Source organism: Mustela putorius, unplaced genomic scaffold (assembly GCF_011764305.1).
Source record: "Mustela putorius furo isolate JIRA1106 unplaced genomic scaffold, ASM1176430v1.1 tig00003863_pilon_pilon_pilon, whole genome shotgun sequence".
NCBI lineage: Eukaryota > Metazoa > Chordata > Mammalia > Carnivora > Mustelidae > Mustela > Mustela putorius.
The window spans coordinates 31,764,079-31,789,180 of record NW_025422015.1 but is presented as its reverse complement, the minus strand read 5'-3'; the positions used below and the strand labels follow the sequence as shown (position 1 = coordinate 31,789,180).

At 37.2% G+C, this 25,102-nt stretch overlaps 1 pseudogene; it reads left to right on the top strand.

The window, feature by feature from the left end:
- The first annotated feature begins 9,172 nt into the window (after positions 1-9,172).
- LOC106006802 lies at positions 9,173-9,534 on the top strand (annotated as a pseudogene).
- Positions 9,535-25,102: the final 15,568 nt, after the last annotated feature.

Here is a 25,102-nt window from a genome sequence, read left to right as displayed (position 1 = left end):
ACTGAATATAATGTTAGCTGTGGACTTATCATATATGCCCTTTACTACGTTGAAGTACATTTCCTCTATACTCACTTTATTGAGTTTTTAACATAAAAGGTTGTTGAATTTTGTCAAAATCTTTTTCTGCATCCTATTGAAATGATCATATGACTTTATCCTTCACTGTGTTAAAGTGGTGTATTGCATTGTTTGATTTGTGGATATTGAACCATCCTTGCGTCTCTGGAATAAATCCCATCTGATCATGGTGTAAAGTTCTTTTAATATAATATTGAATTCATTTGCTAATATTTTGTTAAGGATTTTTACATCTATGTTCATTTGGAATGTTGGGGGGGTAGTTCTCTCTGTGGTATCTTTTTCTGGTTTTGGTATAAAGGCAATGCTGGCCTCGGGAAATGAGTTTATAAGTGTTTCCTCCTTTTCAATTTTTTGGAAGAGTTTGAGGAAGATGGATATTAAATGAACTCATCACTTCTCAGGGAGAAACTCCATATTTGTGACATCCTATGCTGGGAGTAGGGTTTCACTAAAACTGTGGCTCTGCTTCTCCTACCCATCTCAGTGTAGCCCTTTTATTCTTTCTTGTGGAGAAGCTTCCAGTTAGTTTTCAGGTCTTTTCCAATGGGAACTGTTCCATGTGTAGTTGTAGATCTGTTGTATCTGCAGTAGAAGGTGAGTTCAGAATCTTCATATGTCACCATCTTGGATCACCCCTTTATGGTTTTTTAGAAATCTTTCTAGGCATAGAAAACTTGCAAGAACAGTACAAAGAACTAATCCAGATCCACAAAATTCTAGTATTTTAAAGAATTTGCCTTTTATGTTTTGTACCATGAGAGTAGGTAGAACTATATCAAACTAAGAAGTTTCTACATAGCAAAAGAAATAAGCAACAAAATGAAAAAGCAACCTATGGAATGGGAAAAAATACTTGAAAATCATTTACCTAAAATATCCAAGAAACTTGACAGCAAAAATAATCTGATTAAAATGGGCAAAAGGCTTGAGCAGACATTTTTCCAAAGAAGATATACAAATGGCCAATATGTACATGAAAAAAATGCCCTACATCACTAATCATCAGAAAATGCATATCAAAACCATAATGAGATTTTACCTCATACAGGTTAGAATGATTACTATCAAAAAGATAAGAACTAACAAGTGTTGACCAGGTTATGAAGAAAAAGGAACACTTATGCACTGAAGGTGGATGTAAATTGGTATAACCACTATGGAAGCCAGTATGGAGGTTCCTCCAAAAATTAAAAATAGAACTATGGTAATCCAGAAATCTTACTTTTCGATATATATCCAAAGGAAATGAAATCACCATCTCGAAAAGGTGTACACACCCCCATGTTCACTGAGGCATTATTCACAATAGCCAAGACATGGAAACTACCTGAGGATCCATCAATAAAAAATGGATTAAAGAATGAACTATACATAAACACTGAAATATTACTCAACCATTAAAAAAAAGGAAATTCTACCATTTGCAACAACATGGATAGACCTTCAGGGCATTATGCTAAGCAAAATAAGTCAGGCACAGAAAGACAAGCAGTGTGGAGAGCCATCCAGCGGATGCAAGGAGTCACGTAGACGGGAGTGCCTGAAGATTGAGGAACTGAGAATGATTGGTTTAGGAGGATGTGGGTGCGCTCGTGGCTGACGCACACAGCACCAGGAGCCAAGAGATAAACGCATGATCACCGCTAGAGAACAATAGAGTCCTGTATGGTTACATAAGGGTCCACAAGGACATTGCGTGCACGGCGTTATGATTGGCCAAATCGGGGGGCGAGAACGGGTGAACTTCGTGTATAAATACTGCTGTAAGTGCTTGGTGCGGGGCGGCCGCCATTACTAATAAAAGAAGCTTGCCACTCACCTCGTCTGCGGGTCATTCTTGCGGGTCATTCTTGCGGGTCATTCTTGCGGGCCGAGAGCGACATCTGGTGCCGAAACCCGGGATCCCTATCTCCAGATGCAGAACGAGGATCGAGGTAAGAGCAACGATAAGGTAAAGAGTGCACCTATTTCTGTCTATTGACAGGGAAGTTCCCTGAAGACGATCGGGCATAAGGGTGTTTGTGAAGTTCTTCAGGGACGATAAGAAGTTCCCCGTAGACGATGAGATGTTAGGGTGTTTGTGAAGTTCTACGGGGATGATAAGGTTTAACAGGAAAGTTCCCCGTAGACGATAAGACGTTAGGGTGTTTGTGAAGTTCTACGGGGACGATAAGGTTTAACAGGAAAGCTCTCCGTAGACGATAAGACGTTAGGGTGTTTGTGAAGTTCTACGGGGACGATAAGGTAAGTTTCCTCGGTATGGGGAACGATCTTGCTCGCTTGGAGGACTCCTTAAAAGATGTCCTCAAGACAAACGGTACCCCCTTAAAGGCAAAAACAGCGAGAGCCTTTTTGAAAGAAGTAGAAGAGATTGCCCCCTGGTTTATAGAAGAAGGGCTCCTAAATGTGCCACAATGGGAAAACCTGGGTGAAGACTTAAAACGCTGCCCCTCTACATCCCCGGGGACTCTAGCTGTGTGGTCCTTGGTGAAAGTATGTTTGCAATCCCCCCGAGGGCCCCTGCAGCGAGCAGTACAACAGGGGGGCAAAGTCCTTGAGCAAATGAAGGAAGAGTCCCGTAAGGGCTCCTCCCGAGATTCTGAATCCGAAAGCGAAAGCTCAGAAGGGATGTCCGAACGCAAGTTACAGGAGCTAGGAAAGATAGAGGCAAACAACAAGAAGGAGGAATCTCCCGGTCTCCAGACAGACCTGGAAACCATGAGGCAACAACTTGAGGATAAGGAGGTGGAGTTGCAAAAAGCATTAGGAGAGTTAAGAATGCAGGGAGAAGCAATGGCGCAGCTGAGAGCAGGGGCGGAAGCCACAGTTGTGGCGCAGTCGAAATTAAAAACGGAAGTTACACCGCTTCTGCATTCCAGCTCCACGGCGCCACCCCATGAGTGGCCCCCGCCCTATAAGCTCAGCTGCGCCAAGGCCTGCTATTGTGCGAGCTGCACCGCACGAGTGGCTGCTCTGCAACGCTGCACAGGCATGTACAGGCTTGGAAAGCCATCACTTTATTAATGGGTCTACATGGCGTAACTGTATGTACAACTATCACGTAGGCTCTCGATTTGAAACAAATGTTACTTAAGCACATAAGTTACTCACCAATGCCTGTCTGTGTTAGAGCTCCCTTTCTCTTCATAGTTTTTAATGCTTCTACTATTAACAAGTCATCTAGTCTCTCTTGTGAGTCCCAGAATTGTCTGCTATCAGAATGTTGGAATGCCACGGTGGGAGACTCGGCAGTAATAGCCAAGATACCGACGTATATCCCGATGCCAGTACAGGTGAACCTCGACAACCTGCCGGTGCTGCTTCGACATAAACGAGACTTTGGAATAACAGCAGCCATTATTGCAGCTATTGCAGCATCCGTCGCCGCTGCTACTGCTGCTGCAGTGGCGTTGACAACCTCGATACAGACTGCAGCAACACTCAACAATGTCACCGGGAGGGTAGCTGAAGCCCTTGCAACACAAAATCAGATTAATGGACTGTTGGGTGTATACAAAACCCACACGGACATTGTCCTTGTTTTCTCACTTCCCTTCCCTGACGCACGCATGGTATGTTGTAGGAACAATTATAGGAGTGCTAGTGGTAATTGTTCTTTTCATGTGCCTCTTGCCTTGTGCGGTTAAATGTATACTCGCAGAAGTTTATAAGTTAAGAGCCATCATACGTAACCATCAGCTAATCAACCGCGGTGGGCTCAGAATGTCACCTTGAATGCCACCCAAGTATCTCTTGGCTCCGTCGGCGATTTGGTTACTATGTTATAACAATCAGTCTCTTTCCTCAAACTAGGCAGGCATAAGAGCCTTGATGATTCCGGCTCAAATACTCCTTCTAAAATGCATCTGCAGAATTGTATGACAACAACGGCTATAGCAACGGGCTTCAGTCTAAGCCATGATGGCTCTGGAGGCTGGCACCTCCCCCCCCAAATATGGCTTAGTACGCTGGATCGGTAGCCAAAGACGGGTAAGACTGATCCCTCACCATAGCAACCTAAGACAGGGGCTCCTCGGCCAGGGGGAGTACCCGATGACGGGTAAGCATGTGTGCTGAGGATTGGCAACCTAAGACAGGCACGATCCCTGCCATATAAACAATAAAAAAGGGGGAGCTGTGGAGAGCCATCCAGCAGATGCAAGGAGTCATGTAGACGGGAGTGCCTGAAGATTGAGGAACTGAGAATGATTGGTTTAGGAGGATGTGGGTGCGCTCGTGGCTGACGCACACAGCACCAGGAGCCAAGAGATAAATGCATGATCACCGCTAGAGAACAATAGAGTCCTGTATGGTTACATAAGGGTCCACAAGGACATTGCGTGCACGGCGTTATGATTGGCCAAATCGGGGGGCGAGAACGGGTGAACTTCGTGTATAAATACTGCTGTAAGTGCTTGGTGCGGGGCGGCCGCCATTACTAATAAAAGAAGCTTGCCACTCACCTCGTCTGCGGGTCGTTCTTGCGGGCCGAGAGCGACAAAGCAGTATATGATATTACTTTTATGTATAATCTTTAAAAAGCCAAATTCATAGAAACAGAAAAGTGGTGGTTACCATAGGTTAAGGCATGAGGGAAATGGGGGCATGTTAGTTAAAGGGTACAAACTTCCATCTATAAGATGAATAAGTTCTGGGACTCTAATAAACAGCATCGTGACTATAATTAAGAGTTTTAGATTACGTATTTGAAAGCTGTTAAGAAAATATATACCTTTATTAAAAGATAGATTTATTTATTTGTTTGTTTATTTTGAAGAGAGAGAAAGTGTGGAGTGGAGGGCAGAGAAAGAGGGAGAGAGGGAATCCCAAGCAGACTCCCTGCTGAGTATGGAGCAGCATACTCCATGTCGCTCTCGCCAGCAAGAACGACCAGGAGACCTCAGCGAAGCAAGCTTTATTTCTGCGTAGCTGTTGGGATCTCTCTCTCCCCCGCCCGTGCATGTCTATATATACCAAGGTTGCACAACCAATCACTCGCAGCCACATAGATACAAAATCTTAAGTTCTGCCTACTGGCTCGCATCCAGCCACCATCTTAATGGCGTGTTTACTTTCGGGCACTGAAAAAGTCCTGTGGCGCCCGGGGCCCTCCCGCGGGCCCAGCCGGAGCAGCTCCGCACCATCGCCACCTGGCAAGGGCTTGAGGCAGCGGCGGCCGAGGCAACGAGCGGGAACGGCAGAGCCCAAAAGCATCACCGCGCATGCGCTACAAGCCGCTCAGGCACCAACAACTCCATACTCCAGTTGATCTCACAACACTGAAATCAAGAATTGGGTGATCAACCAGGTGCCCCAAGAAAGTAGATCTTAAATGTTGTAACTACAAACACACACACACACAAACACACACACAAATGTTATCTAAGTGAGAAAATGGCAGTGTTAATTAACCTTATTGTGGTAATCATTTTGCAATAATACTTGTATTAAATCATCAAGTTGTACAGCTTAAACTTATACATGTTATATATCAATAAGAAGTTAATAAAGTTGGGAATAAATAATTAAGTAAAATTTACTATCTTAACCATTAGAAAAAGAAGCTAAACTTTCTAAAAATAGAAGAAATATTTCATATCTGAGTGACTATTTCAACAGGTCGCTTTCTATGGCATCCATTATAACATAAAGGAGGCTGCTCCTCTCACAGACATTCTGAAATATTACCTCAAAGGATAGCACACTTCCAATCAGATTATCATCCTCCTATCAACTGCAGTATGAACTAACCTGAACAAAAATCTTTTCTTCCTTTTTAACTAGCTACAATTTATTTATCTTATTGTTAAATTAATTCTTTCCCATTTTTTGCCATTGAATATACTGTCTATCCAAAGCCAATCCCATCTATACGTATCAGTAGGATCATTCACACCATTTGATAGAATGCTGCATAAATAGAATCTTTGTTTCTTTCCCCTCCTGATTTGACTTGATCAATGAAACTACTTCAGCTTATTCACATCAAGTTTACACTTGTGATCCTGCTTCTACCCAGTCAACCTCACTAGAACCAAGGTAGTAGCCCAGGACTTCTAAAAGAATCATCACTACGTATAGAGTTCTGCCCCTCTGCCACTCTCCTCAAACTGGTCTGGAACCTTATGGTCCTCTTTCTTGCCTAGACCAAATAGTCATCTTCCATTCCCAATGTGAAACAGGATGTGGAAACTTTATCAGGAACCAACTCAAGACTTGATTTTATAATCATTTATTTTATTCCATTATCCCTGATGGTCATCAAGAGGAAAGTAGAATTGTGGGGATAGAACTAATTTATGTCTCAAAATAACAGAATTCTTCTCTATCCTATAACAGGACAAAGTTCAAGCCCTTTCTACAAGCAAAAATTGAGGGAAACAAAAAACAAAAGTGGAACTGGTCCAGTCCAATGTGTGTACACATTAAATCTCTTTATTTTAGCTAATAATGGAAGTTACTTATGTAGATACCAGTTAAGCACATGGGACTTTGTATTCCAATCAATTTGCTTAAAAAGATGGTAAGACATTCATTAACACACTCCAAGATATACATAACCTTACAGAAATGAAGAAAGTACTCTGGTCCCTGAGGTTTTTGCAGTCAGCTCTTTCATAGTTTTGGGTTCCTATGGTATATGGAATGTATGTATACATATTTATGAATGGTATAAATACAAGTGATCTAGTGGCAACCTTTAAAAATTTCCTGTGGTCTTTGCCCTCAGAAGGCATACTTAATGTTCTGTCTCCATCCCCTTGGAGGAATAATTCAGCCCCAATAAATCCATAGGCATTAAATAAATGTTTGCTAAAAATAACACTGGAATTCATTATTAGATACTTGCTGTAACAGATTTCTCAGACTATTTCTTGGATTAATCTTCTGATGAGCAGGAGAAATGCAGTAATTTATAAATTGCCATGATTAACCTGATTTGTAATTTGCCAACATGTTTTGTGTTATATAGCTTTTCCAACTTTGAAGCTAACACCTTAAAAAAAAAAAAAACCCACAAGAATTCCATGCATTTCACCACTTTAACACATGATTATTTACCACATCACTTCACTTGATTCTCATGAGATCTGCATACATTACTCTGGAATAATCTACATAAACTGTAACTGCTATACAAATATAAACTATCATCCCCATTGCTAATATCATCATCATCATCATCATCATCATCATCATTATTCATAACAATCTATTATTTTCTTTCCAGAATCTGTATGTAAATCACTACTTTCTGATCTATACACAGCTACTGCATTTCTAGACTGTCATTGTCCCATGACTGAATATCACAATTCGCTATGAACATTTTTTCCTAACTATTTAATATCCTAGTCCCCAATCCATCCTATGTAGGACTACCAGATTTATCTTGCTAAAAAAATGTATTCACTGAGTTTCAAAACCTCTAATTCAATTCAATATTTACTTGAGAATATATAATATGTAAACATACACTATGAGAAAAGCAAAGGTGAACAAGACAGGAAAGCAAAAACATACACACAAATCAGTAGAGTCCTAGGTAGAACAGATAGGTGACAGAGCAGAATTAAAACACAGTACTATGGAAACTCACACAGACAGTAAGGCTTAATTTGGGCTGAGTGATTTGGAAATGTTTAATAGAGGTGGTGGGATCTGGAATCAGCTTCAAAGGAATGGATGAATGTTGAAAGGTAGAGATTGGAAGAGCTATAGGAGGAGGAAATTGTGATAGAGGCTCTCGAGCAGAAGCGTATAGATTGTATACTACAAACAACAATTGAACAATTACACTGAGAACTACAGTGTGTGAGAGGCAACATATCTCATTATTCATTCCACTGTAGATCACATACCCTCCTTAGGCCATCTACCATGCCGCACCCAGACTGAAATAAGAAGAGAGTTTTATAAAGGGGGGAAATTAGGGTTCCTTTATTCTTTTATATTATCTGTTGGGTGAGGATTTTTTTTAATTTTTTAATTTTTTAATTTTACCAAACCAAAATTTTTAAAATGGAACAAAGCAGTTTCCAAGAGGGAGATCCTTCGTTCTTCTTGAAAAAAGCAAATAGTGATTAAAGTGACTAATAAGAAAAAAGTTGGAGACATTTGTCTTCCTTATAAGTTGGTTTCTTGATGCTCTGTGAGTACAGTCTAATAACCTACCTCTACTTCTAAGAGTCACAACAACCACTTGCGCCTTCAGGCAAGAACCAGATCAAGATCTCTTTTCAGCACTGCCATTCACCTTTGCATTTTACTGCTCCAATTCTGACACAGATCATTCCCACTGCATAATCTCCAGTAGCTGTGCATTCGTGACACAAAAATGTGGAATGAGAAATTACCTAACAATTTACTTCATGTTTTTTCTGTGAGTCATGTTTTAGGTTTCTTGTTATCTGGTCACTGTGATTTTTTGTCGTTGTTTTTGTTGTTGTTCATACCAAAACCCATGTTTTTATCGCACTTATGACAAGAATTTAGACACAGAACAATTCTTTATTTGAATTAAATTTATGGTTGTTGAATGAGGACAGGACTTGTGTTAAAACGTTAAAATTAGGTACAGAAAAGATAAGAAATCTTTCTCTTGGTGCTCCTTAAATACCAAATTATAAGACTGACTTCTAACTAAGATAAAATTTTTTAAATCCTCAACTGTGAGTTTCTTGTTATTGTATATTAAACAAGACAAGACCAATATATAGTCCTATTCCTTCTCACCAAAGGAGCTAAGAAAACATTTTTTGTTAATATCTTATTGCTGCTTCTACTTTCTGATTTTCTCTTTGAGTCTTGTGTTGTCCTTATTCACTAGCATCTGTCCATCATAGCTGCTTTTCAGGGCTCTTGCTACAGCTATTTCTTGGTCTCTCTTTATATAAATGCTTGGAAAATCATGCTTATCTAAAAAATCTTTACAAGTTAAGTTTGTTACTCTCACATGTCCAAAGGGTTAAAACAATCCTACTCCTCCATCTAGAGGACAGTTTCACAACCAGATTGTATAAGATAAGAACCCTCTCTTGGTTTCTCTTTTTCGTCGCTATCCTGCTGTGTTCCCGCGCGGTGTTAATTGACCATGTCTTCTCACAAGACTTTCAGGATCAAGCCATTCCTGGCCAAGAAACAAAAGCAGAATCGTCCCATTCCCCAGTGGATTCCAATGAAAACTGGTAATAAAATCAGACAGCTCCAAGAGGAGGCACTGGAGGAGAACCAAGCTGGGTCTCTAAGGCGTTCCACATCACGCGATGACACACCTAATTGGCACCACGTATTTAATTAAGCTACTTGAGGATCATGTGTTCTATTCCATCACCCTGTAAACACTTTTCTGCCTGGCCAATAGATACCATTTTTCAGCGAAAGATTTTTCTGCACCAGTGGGTTGGTTTGGTAATAAACGTGAGGCCTTTGAGCTGTAAAAAAAAAAAAAAAACCTCTCTTGATGTACTTATTTAATTATTTCATTTTATTTCCATTCTCATGTGTTTTGAAAATGCTTTAGTATTAATATAGTCTATAAAAATATTATTGTAGTTGGGTGTGTATGAATTTTTTATCTCCATTAGTAGTATTGTTCTATAGCTCTCATTGTAATTCTTGGGCATAAAATGACTGCTTGAAAGGAAGAATTCTGCAGCCAGATTGCTGAAGTTCAAATCTCAGCACATTCAGTTACTGTGTGACATTATGTATTTTAATTTCATCTTCAAATTGTGGATAATGATACATCACAGGATTGTTATGATCTCAGAATAATAATTGGCAGGTTGTAAATATTACATAAGTTACCTATTATTATTAAGATGATTGCTATTTTATATGATAGTTTCATAAAATCTGTTGCTATGTACAACTGAGCTATTACTTCTAACTACTGTATCCCAGCTCATACTTTGTGTCCACCATATTCATTTCTCCATTCTTCCAGCTAAACTGCTTCCAACTCCCCACCATCATAAACCATGTCCCTCATATACCCCCGCCAAGGGCCTTTGTAGAAATATTTCTGATGGGGGTGCCTGGGTGGTTGAGTTGGTTAAGAGTCTGCCTTCGTGATCCCACAGTCCTAAGATCAAGCTCTGACATGGGTTCCCTGCCCCAGTGGAAAGTCTGCATCTCCCTCCCCCTCCTCCCCTCCACACTCATGCTTGTGCTCTCTCTTGCTCTCAATCTCAAATAAATAAATAAATAAATAAAATCTTTAAAATAGATATTTCTGTGGTATACACCTAGGATCAGGATAGCTAGATTATAGTCACATATGCATTTAGTCTGAGTAAATATTCTCAGGAGGGACTCAGAATACTGCCTGACCCAGATTTTACAGTCCCACTAGTAATACAGAAGGATTCATTCACCCTTGCCTTCCTAAATTTGCATTATTCACCACCTAACTGATGCTTATAAAGTGATGCTTCACTGCTGCTTCAAGGCATTTCTCCAAATACCAATGAGACTGAACATCTCTTTAAATGCCTGATAACTTTTGTGGTACTTTTTTTGTGAGTACTCTATCCTTACCTTTGCCTCTATTTCATCATGGTTAAGTTCCTTGTGTTATAGATATTTGTCTTGTCAGTTTTAGATATTGCAAATAACTTTCCTGTTCTTTTCTCTGTAGATTTTTTCATAATGTCCATAATTAAAAAGAAATCTTCAAAATCATCAAATTAATCCATTTGTTAACCTCATGATTTGTGCTTCTAAGGTTTCCTCAGGTCTTTCCCCTACTTATGTGATAAAAATAGTCTCCTATATTAGAATCTATCAATTTTGCAGGGTTAATATGCCTGAAATTCAACTTTGTAGTATTAAGTAGAAATTTTAATTTTCCATACAGCAAGACAAATTCTTCAAACATTATTTACTAAGCAATCTGTTCTTTTCTTAATAATCTGGGATGAGATAATTTCTATGGCCAAATCCTAAATGCCTGCTATATAAAGATTATTATAGTGTTCAATTCTGTATATTTTCTCTCTAAGCAGATCACAGAGCTCTTTGAGTCAGGTATGCAGCCAAAGCTTTCATGTTTAATCACCTCGTCTGAAATTTACGTGGGCATTTATTTCATTAAGCTCACATAGAAGAATAAACTCAAAGCAAATATTCATCTCGCTGTCCTTCTCACCCCTAGAGATTGGTCTGTTTATTTAAAGGACAGATTTAAATAGAACCTACTTGGCCTTGGCTTTTGATTCCATTTCTGAGCAGTGGCCTTCAGTGCTTTCTATGCCCAAATTTACTTAGAAGTCTGTCCTGCATTTCTATCCCTCTAGCTGTTACTGCATCTCTCCCTTCTGACTATCTACCTCATAAGAATTTCATTCATTCAACAAATTTTGAGCAGCTGTTAACATTCAGCAAAGTGTGAAGTACTAGTTAAACTGTATCAACAGCATAGTGAACAACTGTGAAAAATACAGACAGGGTCTCTAACCCAATGGAGTTAATGTTGAGGAATAAATTCATTAAGTAAATAGTTAAATGTGTCTATAAATTGAAAACTGTGGTTAAATATTGAGAAGGAAATTTATAAGGTACTATGTAAGACTATAATGGAGTGGAGGGGGCCTCACTTAGATTAGAAATTAGGGAAGGCATTTTTGAAACAGTGGAATTTAAACTGTGAGCTAAGGATGATATAAGAATTTGCACAACAAGAAGCAAAAGTGGGAAGGAGAGATCAAGCCAGAGGAGCTGGATGTGATAGTGCTGAAAGGGAAAAGAAGTTGATAGCATCCAAACCTGAGGCCTTGCAAGAGTTCCAGGTGGCTACCAGGAATATTTTATATTGTGTTCTGGGGTCTTGATTGAGGTAACTAGAATTTGAACCAAATGAATGAATACACACACACACACACATACATTTAGAGACAGAGCATGCCCAAGTGGGGGCAGGGAGGGGAGGAACAGAGGGAAAGAGACTCATAGTAGACTCCATTCCCAGTGCACAGGCCAACTCAATGCTCAATCTCAAACCCTGAGGTTGTGATCTGAGCTAAAATCAAGAGTCCGTCACTTACCCAACTGGGCCATCCAGGCACGCCAACCAAATGAATATTTCTAAAATGGAATTCTCACCAAGACCAAAATTACATGGTGTTTCTAGAAACACTTGCGGATGAAGTACCTTTTTTAAAGATCCTTTGATATTTGTAGATGGTCCCTATAATGAGAGTCCTAAATCAGAATACAAAAGAGAAAAAGCAGTTCTTCCACTTGGGATATAAATAAATAGATTACTCCCAACCTAACTATGAAGAAAAGCTAGGCAATTTATATAATATTATCTTTATTTGAGCCTATCAGAGCACCAAGATTTTTAAACAAGAATTCAGAATTCCAAAGTGTGACAGGCTCGTCGAAGGAAAACTGAAAATCACAAACTATTTTGATCCTGGCAGAGCATGGGAGGAAGAAATGGCAACTGCAAAAGTAAGAAAATAAAACTTTAACAAATCTTAAAGGCTTACTATAGGTTGCCATCAAAATTTAAAATCCCTAGAAGCCAAAGACATAAAAAAGAGGCTATAAACACTTACTAGCAATTTAAGACTCCCTGCCAGTTACTCACAAGAAAGATTGGGGGTAGTACAGGAGAACTGGGAGAACTGCTTTCTTGGGGATAGGCACAGGGGTATGCAATCTGTTGTAGCATGGGTAAATAGCAGAAACCTAGGAGAGTTCTAGACTTTTCTCATCATACAAAGTAAAATCTCCACCCTGTCTTCTCCTTCCCCACCCCAGAAAAATGTTGGTGGGTCCTGGGAAAGTGTAAGAGATAAATCCTATGTGGCATTAGGAAAAGGTCAGAAAGCACTCCTACCTGCAAATCCCATGAAAATGATTTCAGTTGCTAGAGGACAGGTAGAAAACCCACACTCCCCACCCTGCATTGAACCTTAATAAAACCATCAGTCATTGGGGTAAGGATAGAAAATGCACTCATACTCAAGAACTAAAGCAGAGGTCTATTGTACTAAGGGAAAAAGCAAATAATTTGTTGTGCCCAAGACCCCTCAAAAACATCATGCTGGCATAGAGAGGAAGGTGAGGTATATTAAGAAAGCTCACTCCTCAGTCTAGGAACTCAAAACCTTACTAAAGCTATGAGTGGAGAAGAAAAACAGAGGTTTCCTTCCCTGCCACTACTAGTAGCACTCTACTACTGGACAAAGTAAAAGAGCTGAAAGAAGCCTATCTGTGATGCAGGCATGGAAGGCCTAAAAAAACTACAAATGGTTCTGAAATAAAGGGGAAACATTCAGAACCACCAACACTTCCACCTTCACCATGTAAAATCCAGACCAGCTCTAAGGAAAAAAATAGCAGCAGTTTTCCCCTTTAAGACTGTGGTGAATAACAAAAATCAGTGAAACTGCTGAAATTAGTCAAATTTCCCATACTCCTAATGGCCTTGTAGGAAAAGAGGTCTCACCATTTCAAGGCATAAACACTATTTACCTTAATTCTTACTGATTTTCCACACATAATATCAGCAATAAAAAAAATTATGAGACAGAAATATCAGCAAGAATAATAGATCTATTGTCAGGAAATCAAGCAAAAAAAATAAACAGACCCAGAGATGCTCCAGATGTTGGCACCATCAGAGATTTTAAAATGAATATGATTAATAGTTAAAGGATAGATGAAATGAACAAACTCTTAGAAGGAATAGATAATTCCAAAAACCCTCTATCCATTAAAGAAACTGAAACTTCTCCCAAAGAAAATTCCAGGCTGAAATAGCTCAATAGGATAAAAGAATTAATACTAATTTCAAGTAATAGTCTTTGATAAAGTAGGTGAGTGTGGAATATCAGCCAACTCATTTTATTAGGTCAGTGTAACCTTATTACTAAAATCAGAAAAAGATACTATAAGAAAAGAAAAAACTACAAGCAAATTTATTTCATGAATACAAATGCAAAAATACCTTTTAAAAGTATTAGCAATCAAATCCAACAACATAAAAAGAGTAATAGGTCACAAGGAACTTAGGTTTATCCTATGAAAGCAGAGTTGATTTAACATTGAAAAAAATCAATCAATATAATTTATCATATTAACATACTAAGAATATATATGACCATCTCTACAGATACAGAAAAAATATTTAACAAACTCCAACATCTATTCATAATTAAATCCTAAACAAAATAGAAGCAGAAACAAATTTCCTCAGCTTTACAAATGGCATCTATAAAATAACTACAGACATATGTACAATAGTCAAAGACAGAATTCTTTTCCCTAAGATGAGAGAAGCATGGCAATGTTATCTGTTTTTATCACTTCTAGTAAAAACTGAATTGCAATAAGAAATTTTTTTAATTTAATTTTATTATTTTCAGTATTCCAAGATTGTTTATGTACCACACCCAGTGCTCCATGCAATATGTGCCCTCCTTAATACTCACCACCAGGTTAACCCATCCTCTAACCCCTGTCCTCTTCAAAATCCTCAGTTTGTTAAAAAAAAAAAAAAAAAAAAAAAAAAAAACATACAGATTAGAAAGGAAGAAATAAAACTATCTTCCTAGACAATATGATTATTTGCATAGTAAATTCCAGGGAATCTACAACAAAACTACTAGAACTAACAAAATTTAAGCAAGGCTATAAGAGGCAAGTTAAGCATTTTAAAAACTATTGCGTTTGGGGGGCCTGGGTGGTTCAGTGGGTTAAAACCTCTGACTTTGGCTCAGGTCATGATTCCAGAGTCCTGGGATGGAACCCCCATCTGGCTCTCTGCTCAGCAGGGAGCCTGCTTCCCTTCCTCTCTCTCTGCCTGCCTCTCTGCCTACTTGTTATCTCTTGTCTGTCAAATAAGTAAATAATATAAAGAAAAAAAACTGCATTTTCATATACTGACAACAAACAATTGGAAAATGTAATTTTAAGAACAATATCATTTACATTTGCATCAGAAAACAAGAAATTGAGATAAATCTCACATGTATAATATCTCACATGTATAATGCCTACACTTTGGAAACTAAAACATTGCTGAGAGGCTTTAAATCCATGAATAAATGGAGAAATACACCTGCACGTTAGAAGATTCACTTTGTTAAGTACCCATCGCCCCACACATCAATCAATCAATTAAATATAATCCCAGTCAAAATGCCAGGAAGCTCTTTTGTATAAATTAACCCACTAATTCTAAAACTTTTATCAAAATGCATAGTATCTATGTAAAATATCCAAAACAATTTTAATGAATAACAAAACTGGAGGACTAGAACTACCTGTTTCAAGATTCATAAAAAGTTACAGTAACTAAGGTTGTTGTTTTGGTGTAAGGATAGACAAACAGAGACCAGTGAAGGAGGATAGAGTTCATAAACCCGTGTACATGATCAGTTGACTTCCAATAAAGTTGTCTAAATAATTCAATGGAAAAGGATAGTCTTTTCAATAAATGCAATAAATGGTCCTGGAACAACTGGTCATCTATATGCAAATATAAACTTCAATCACACTTTTTAACAATATAAAAATTAACCCTAAATGGATCCCAGATCTAAATGTGATAGCTCTAACTATAAAACTTCTAGAAGACAATATAATATAAAACCTTTGTGATTTAAAGTTAAATATTTCTTAAGACACCAAAGTACAAACCATAAAAGAGAAACTTGACTTCATCAAATTTTCCTTCTTCAGAAGGCTCATTAAAAAGGGAAAAACAAGCCATAGATGGAGAAAGTATTTAAAAAACTCACATGTGATAAAGAACTTGTATCCAAAATTAAAAAAAAAAAACTCTTACAACTTAATAATAAAACAACCTAACACAAAATGTGTGAAATATCTGTGCAGACACTTCACTAAAGAATATATATGAGAGGAAAGAAAATAAGCATATGGAAAAATTCATAATATCACTAGTCATCAGGAAAATGAAAATAAAAACCATAATATTTTGGAGCACTGGGATGGCTCAGTCAGTTAAGTGTCTGACTTCTGGTTTCAGCTCAGGTTGTCATCTCAGGGATGTGAGTTCAAGCCAGGTATTGGGCTCCATCTGGGCATGGAGCCTACTTTAAGAAAAAAAGTGTGTGTGTGAGGGGGGCACCTGGGTGGCTCATTCAGTTGAGTCCAACTCTTGATTTTGGCTCAGTACATGATATCAGGGTCATGAGATAGAGCCTGTGTTGGGCTCCACATTGGATGTGCAGCCTGCTTGAGATTCTCTCTCTCCCTCTCCATTTGCTCCTCCCACTCATGCATGTGTGCTCTCTCTCTCACCCCCTCTCTCTCTCCCTCAAATAAATCCTTTAAAAAAATCACAATATTTCACTGCACATCTATAACAAATGCTAAAATTGAAAAGAGCTAAATTATTAAACACTGGCACTAATGAAGAATGACTGGAACTTAGGTATCACTGATAATAAACCAAAATGGTACAGCCACTTTGAAAAACAGTTTAATGTTTTCATAAAAATTTAAATATACAGTTATCTTAACCCAGTATCCCCCTCCTTGTTACTTACCTAAGAGAAATAAAACATATATCCACAAATACCTCTGCCTAAGTGTTCACAGATCTATTCATTATATCCATCCTGGAAATAATCAAATGTTAATTAATATCTAAAAGCTTAAACTGTGTTACATAAATACAGCAGAATACTCAACATCAACATAAAGTCTAAACAATAGATACATACAACATGGATAAATATCAGAATCATTATGGTAAGTGAAAGAAGCCAGACTTGAAAGACTGCATGATGTACAATACCTTTTAGATGACATATTCTTTTCCTTAAAGATTTTATTTATTTTAGAGAGAAAGAGAACATAAGTAGAGGAAGGGGAGAGGGAGAGAGAGAATCCTCAAGCAGAGAGACTCACCACTGAGAACAGAGCCCAGTGCAGGGCTGGATCCCAGGCTCCTGATCATGACCTGAGCCAAAATCAAGAGTTGGCTTGATGTTGGCTCAGATGACTCACTCAGGCACTCTAGATGACATTCTCAAAAAGAAAAGAAAATAAAAAGCAAAACCAAAATTTGGAAAATTTATTATGTTTCCCTGGGACTGGGGAAGAGAGAGGTATTGACTGCAAAGGGGCATGAGTGAACTTTTTGAGATAATAGATGTATTATGTATGCTGATTATGGTTGTGGTTACATAAATATATATATGTGTCAAAACTTCAGAACTGGAAATTTCGTACATATACCAAAGTACAGAAAGCAGCATAATACCCATTATCCAGTTTTGACAATTATCAATATTATGTGAATCTTATTTCATTCTTAAAGTATATTTTAAGCATTATATAAGTTCACTTAAAATATATCAGTTCATACTGCCAACACAGTAACTGCTTTCTTTGCTTGCTCTTTTCTTGCCACAATGTACTTGAAGTGACCAGAGAACATCTATAGCTTAAAATTGAATAGAATTCATGCTGTGTCTCTGGTAGATGCAACTCCTTTCTGGGACACAAGAATTCTAGTTTCTAAGAACCCTAAATATGGGTTGAAAGCACAAATTTCCCAGCTGGGTTACTTGGAATAATGATAAACTGGGTCATGCCTATTTTCACATCTTGGTTCTTGGAATTCTACATTCCTATAATGACAGTTGCCTTGGAGTGCATAGTGTTCATCAGGTGCCTCAGCGGCAGCTTTAATATGCTATCCCATTGTTCTATAGTGCCAGCAGGCTTCTAAGATAGAAGTTTCTTTGTTGTAAAGTGAGTCACTTAGTCCCATATGATGTTATATGGAATATTGTGTCAGTAGATCATACATTCTATCAGCCCATGAACAGTGATGTTGGCTGAGGCTCAGTGGTAGCAAATGCAAATATATACTCAGAATAGTTGTTCATTCCATCCTGGACCTGCTCTGAACCTCACTCAAAACTAAAAACTTATAGTCACTTGTGAGTGGGTCAGGGAACAAGGCCCAAGTTTTAAGAATTATGAGATACAATAATTTGTCCTATACTTTGGAGGGGATGGCCCAGCAGGCCCCAGACTACTGTCTATATAAAAATTTCATTGACATAAAGAACCAATAAATTTTTGTAGGATTTAAGTTCCATCTCTAAAGATGTCATATCCTTTAACCATTTATTTCTGAGTCAATTCTCAGTGAATCAGCACACACACACACACACACACACACACACACACACACACACAACCACACACACCCCTCTGATATTGCCACTCATTACCTTACTTCAGATGGTTTCAGATGGCTAAGTGCTATTACCTGGTTTCTATTACTTCAGAATCCTATCATTTCCATTGTTATTAGGGAGCGCGACTCTGTATCACCATCTCTTCTCATCACTTGTGATCTACAGAGGCCAGCCAGCATTGAGAAACTCATTAATGCTGGTTCCTTTCATCAGAACATTTATTATTACTTTGGAAAATGGGGGTGTCCTGTGTATTCACAAAGTACATCTCTCTAGCATGCTCACTTCTCGATGTCTTTTGATTTTTTTCTTCTATTGTTTGTCATGACAACTCTGTCGTTTCTACGTCACTTAGTATGGGCCAAGCTTCTAAGAGCCAACTAAATTCCATTTTAGTACCATTTACTGGGACCTTTAACAGTTAAATTCTGTATCAGAGAGAGTACTCCCATATCAGCAGAGTACTCCTTTATCCAACTTAATAATCTATTCTCTCTTTATTCAGTTATCCCTAGAATTCAGTTCTACAAATATTCTTTAGACTCCTGCTGGTTTATGTTGGCTAGGTCTCTTCTCTTACATACTGAACCAACCATTACCCTGGTTGGGTTATGTTATTGCTTGACAAAAAGAGAGATGGAGGAGAACATTTGTTGTCTATGTTATCTTCAAGAAGAATTATAGTGCTTGTCTTCAAAAAAGAAGAGTGGACCACTTTTGTAGGTTCAGAGAGTTAAAGGAATGTGAGGCTTCAAGTTTTTCAAGTGTGTTGACACAAATGTCCTTATCCCAAATCTCAGGATTCCATACCTTTCCAATTAGAGCCTTGACCTTTACATAGAGACTTTCAGAGTCTTGCCTGCAAGACTTTTTCTATCTTCTTTATAACTAAGTCTGAGGCCTGATTCTCAGCATGTTCTGTGCTTCATCTGCAGAAGATGCATCTACTCCTATAGAGCATACAATTTACCTTTACTAAGTGTGAGCAATAAACCTGTAAATCATCATTACCTTTAACATCTACACCCCTAAAATTTTAAACTATTTAAATTCTCTTCTCAGATTCAACTTTCTCATCCTACAGCTTGATCTACTGTTCCTGCTCTAACTTCAACATAATTTAATGTTGATTCTGTGCTCTCTTCTGGATTCATTCCCTTCTCCATCCAGTCTAAACCCATTTCAACTCTTTTCTTACAAGTATTCACAAATTCTATGGCCTTCCCAACTTTTACCATGACAACTTCTCTTGCCAGCCCTGAAAAAAACTGAATACTTTTCTTATTTCTTTCCTTTGGATTATTGCACATTGCTGCAGAACATTCATGTAACAGTAGAAATCAGCTATCATAAAATTTGTGAATTTCATCTTCAAAGTGTACTCAATGTTTTCTACTCACCACTGTATTCACCAATTTCTCATAGTTCTATTTGTCAATGGAATAAAGTTGTTTCTAACCCAGTCTAATATGATATGATCAAATTAGATTTCAAACCAAATCTAATATAATAAATCCTTCATTCTCAATAAACTCCTTTCTTTGTAAAAAAGCAAAAGCAAAAACAAAACAAGCCCATCTGAGATTTTCTCCTTCAGCTTCAGCTTACCTCTACATGTAATCTATAACATCATCAGTCCTAATCTTCCTCAGTGAGAAAAAAAAAAAAACAGTATTTCTGTTCCTTTGCACATGAATATCTTCATCTATGACTTATATTTAGGAACTTTCTCACAGCAACAATAACTGTCATATATTGAATGTTCGTTCACCTGCACCAGTAACTAGGGTACACCCATTAAATCAACTGCAACGTTTTTTTTTAATATTTTATTTATTTTTATTTTGAGAGAGAGTGAGAGAGAGCATGAGAAGGGAAGAGGTCTGAGGGAGAAGCAGACTCCCCATGGAGCTGGGAGCCTGATGCGGGACTCGATCCCTGAACTCCAGGATCGTGACCTGAGCCGAAGGCAGTCACCCAACCAACTGAGCCACCCAGGCGCCCCTCAACTGCAACATTTAATCTTCACCATAGTGCTTAATTATTCCCATTTAATAAGTGACAAAACTGAAGTTTGCCCAAGTTCACACAGCCAATAAAAGACAAATACAAGTTTACAAACCTTAGTGGTCTAGTGTCAGACATCCAAGATTAGCCTTGACCAATACTTCCTTCTTTCTTGTTAAACCTCAATCTATTCCCATCATGTTCCTCTTGATCTCTAAACATGCTCAAGTATTTATTTTTTTTTTAGACTTTATTTATTTATTTGAGAAAGAGAGAGACAGAGAGAGCAAAAGAGATAGCAAGAGAGAACTAGCAGGGAGGAGAGGGACAAGCAGGCTCCCTGAGCCCAACATGGCATTCAATCCCAGTACTCCGGGATCATGAATCAAGCGGAAGGCAGACACGCAATCAACTGAGCCACCCAGGTGTCCCCATGCTCAAGTATTTCTATCTTAAAACTTCCTTTCTTCAGTCTTGATTTCTCTTCAAACCACTCTAGTTTCTTCTATTCTTTTATGACCATGCTCCTTAGAAAAATAAGATGCATGCCCTATCTGCCTCCACTTTCTCATCTCCAATTCATTAATCAATCTTCTACAATCTACCTTGTTCTCTCATTAATCATTAAAATTGCCATTAATCACTTACCTGAGAACAAGCAGCCACTTATCAAATCCATCCTGCTCAACCTCTCTGTGGTTTTCATTCTTTTCTTATTCTAGAGTCAACTTCTCTAACTCATGTTACTATTCTTATTGGCTTTCCTCTTATTTCTTAAGTCTCCTACTTCTCAGTCTTATTTACTGTTCTATTTTTTAAATCTAAAACATTGGTTTCCTTGCCCTTATCTCTCATTATTCCTCCCTTGCATGCACCTTAATACAAAAATTTTAAAGAGTTGATGACTCTCCTGAAGTTTATTAATTAGTTCACTAAGCAATACTATGCACAACACACTAAACACATTTACCGAACTTACAGTGACCAGATATAAATGACTATACAAAGCATTATGGTACATTAAGTGTTTGAGGAAGCACAAGATAGAAGATTCAGTTGTTAAGGTAACTCATTAAGGTAGATTTCTCAGAGGAGCCGTGTGTTGAAGCACCTGTGGAAAATGAATTCTCCCTCTCATCTTCTTAGCTTGGAAAAGATGATCATTCATTTTCCTTCATTCTCAAAGACAGCCAAAGAAAACAATTCAGCTAGCTGCTTTAGTAATCAATCCTGTGTGCTTAATGATCCTGCAACTATTTTAATTTAGTCATCCATGAAATCATTAAAAAAAATTGTCTGGTGAAGTTCAAATTCACAGTCTTTACCATCGTTTTGCACATGATCCACATATAATCAATTAAAAAAAACTTCTCACATTTTATCAAATGCTGGAATAGGGACATTTGAAGATGGCTGAATATTGTTTTTACAAATGATTTATTCATGTGCTCAAAGCCAATCTAAGGATTTCCTACATTTCTTTGTCTTCTCCAGGTCCCACAGTCATAGTGCCAAAACTACCCAGAGTTAGTGTTCCACAGAGTTTTTTTAAACCCCATGTTTTTTTATTAGCAGTTGTAACCTTCTGTTTATTACTTGAAATAAATCTTCATTTTGTCGTAGATATGGTAGCAACAATTACATACACATACAATTAGGATATTGTGAGAATCAATGAAATAATTTGTATGAAAGAGCCTGACCTAAAGAGGGTACTCACTAAATATTGGTCTTCTCCTTTTCTTCCATTTCCATGGAAAATTGGGATTATTTTCTCTTTGCCTATTTTACCCTTCATTTATATAGCACAAAAAAAAGCATTAATTTTGAAAAACAATCTTTAAATCAGGTTGTTTACAATCTGAATATATGAATATATGGTAATATCCCTTGCACCTCCAGCATATTGTGTTTGATATTCCCAAGAAAACTTAAATACAAATATCTTTTATTGAAGTTGTTGTGTATTATCAGTGTAAGAGTTATGATAAAAATAATTATAAGGAAATTGCCAGTCTATCATTATGATGGCTCTGCATACTTGCTGCTTATTTTTTCCTATTTTATTTTTTAAAAATTTTACTTTTTTTTTTTTTACTATAGAGAAGGTAATAATATTAAAAATCCAAGTAGGAAAATGTGCAAGGGAAATTATGAGAATTTAGAGATTTAGAGAAATCTCAGAGAATTTAGTGGACACTAAAATTTGAAAATACATGTGTTGTGGGTGTCCATATAAAATAAGGAAAAGACTTTCATCGAAAAAATAGTTAAGTATCTCTAAAATGTATCTCTAAAATGTATCTCTAAAATGCAGTAAGAATGAGGTGTTGGAATGGAGAAAGCTTAAAATTGGTAGCCACTGAGGAGCTCTATGGTAAGGCCAAGGTTAATTAAATGATAAAATATAGTGCTTTAGTGGGGAGAGGGGGAATGTATGTAGGGTTTTGTTTTTGTTGTTGGTGGTGGTCGTCGTGGTCCACTAAAAATGGCTTCTTTTCTAGAAGAAAAAGAAATGAATTTGAAGGGGATCAATATTACCTGAAGAACAGAAGAAACATGTAACAGAAAACCAAGTCCATTTGGGATTCATTCCAAAGGTTTTGGGAAAAGTGGCAAATGTTAGAACTCTCTATCAGCTATAACTCACATCTTCCTATAAATTGGGATGGAACATACAGGCTACAAAAAAATTTAAAAATGTAAAAAGAATATCACTCTATAAAAAAAAAGAACCTTTAAACCATAATGATGATCTTGTTTACTTTTATTTTCAGAGAGCAGCAGTCTTATAGAATGTGCTAGCATTTTTTTCTCTGACCCATTTTATTTCACTGTTTTCAGTTACTGACTCTAAATGGTACATCTCCTTTAGCAACTTCTAAATTTTTTAAGATTAACATTGCTTTGCATTTAAGATCCTTTGGCAGGGACTGTAATGAGAATTTTAAATTTGAGCAAAACCTCTTGAAGTTCTAAATGAGGCTATCAAAGAGAACATTCACCAGATGGAAACAGTGATTGATCTAAAGCCTTGAGTCTTGTTTTTAATCTCTTGTTTTCCAGCAAAGAGAAATTTTACAGAATCTTCTCTCTTCCTAATGATTTAAACTAAAACACATAGTTAAAATAGAGATACTATAAGTATATTCATAGAATGGAAAGTAAAAAACCTTATGTCACATCCCAATCAAGAAACACGATACTCTAAAAAGAATGTGGATATCTCTAGTTAGGGTTCCTGTTCTGTTGCTATTCCTAAGTTAAATTTTCACTTCTGGATGGAGAGCAGTCCCCAAAATTCTCATGCCCCCAGATGATGGCCTATAATTGAGACTTAGATTGCTCAACAGGATCTGACTTCCTCTGATTCCTTGAAACACTGTCAGCCTGCATTTCTCAGCTCCCTTCCACCAAGGGAGAGCTTCTTCTTACTCTCCTTTTCCCATTTACAAACTGAGTAGAGATGGTGCTGAGAATGTAAAAGAGGGCAGAGGTACAACTATAAATAGTCTGGATGCTCAGTATGCCTCATGGATGTTAAGCTCAGTAGCCATCGGTTTGTTCTCTATATTTACAGGTTGCCAAATAAAATATGTAAGGTTTGGAATATCAATTATTTTTCAATAAAGTTATTTTTAAAACTTTAAAATACAAAAAATCAGCTTCATACAACATTCTACTATATGCAATTTTTGATAAATAATACTCAATTACAGAATTCAATACCAGACCAGCACATGACATATAATAGGTATTCAGTAAATGTTTAAATTTTACTCCTTTTTAACACAGTGATTTTTATCAGTAATAATTTCTCAGATAAAACAGATAAAATGTAAAAAAAAAAAAATAAACTGTCATTGTGTTAAGCAACTAAAATGTTGGGTCTGTTTAGTATTGCAGTTAGCCTAAACTTTTCACACCGTATATCCTCCAGAATTCCACACAAACATATAGAGTGAATTCAATGAAAAGAAAATTTGGAAAACAGACTTCAGCTATTTAGATAATTTCACAAGTACAATCTCTGTCTGATGTGGGTTTAAAGGTTTTTAATGTTCTTAGTGAAAATAATGTTCAACCTTATCATTAGTGTCTATAATGGTTAATTTTATGTGGCAAATTGGCTAGGCCACAGAGCCAAGATATTTGGTCAAACACATCTGGATGTTGCTATGTAGGTATTTTTAAGATGAGATTAATATTTAAATCAGTAAACTTTGAGTAAAGCAAATTCTCTCCATATTGTGGATGGGTCCCATCCAATTAGCTGAATGTTTTAAGAAAAGGAATGACCTACCCTGAAGTAAAGAGAATTATAACATTGAACTGTTTTTAGATTCAGTTTCAGCATCAACCCTTCTGTGAGTCTCTAGTCTACTATCCAACCTTGTGAATTTTGGACTTGTCAGCCTCCATAATCATGTGAACCAAATCCTTATCATGTCTCTCTCTCTCTCTCTCTCTAATTGTGTGTGCATGTGTGTGTGCGTGTGTCCATTTTAAAATAAATAAGTCCTAATAAAGATCAAATGTGAAGAAACACATGATTACCAATTAGTCAATGTCAAGTAATATGGCATCCTAGGTTCATTTTGGAATTAATACACTTGTCATAGAAATATGTTTAGATGTTCTTTATGAGTCCTGCTACTGTTCATTGTATCTAAATTCATCTCATCTTTTCAATTACAATTATAAACAATGACTTAAACTTTAAAAAGGCTGACCCCAGAAAGCTCAAACAGAAAAACATATGCACATGAACTGAGAACAATAAGCCTTTTTTTTTGAAAATTACTTACTGG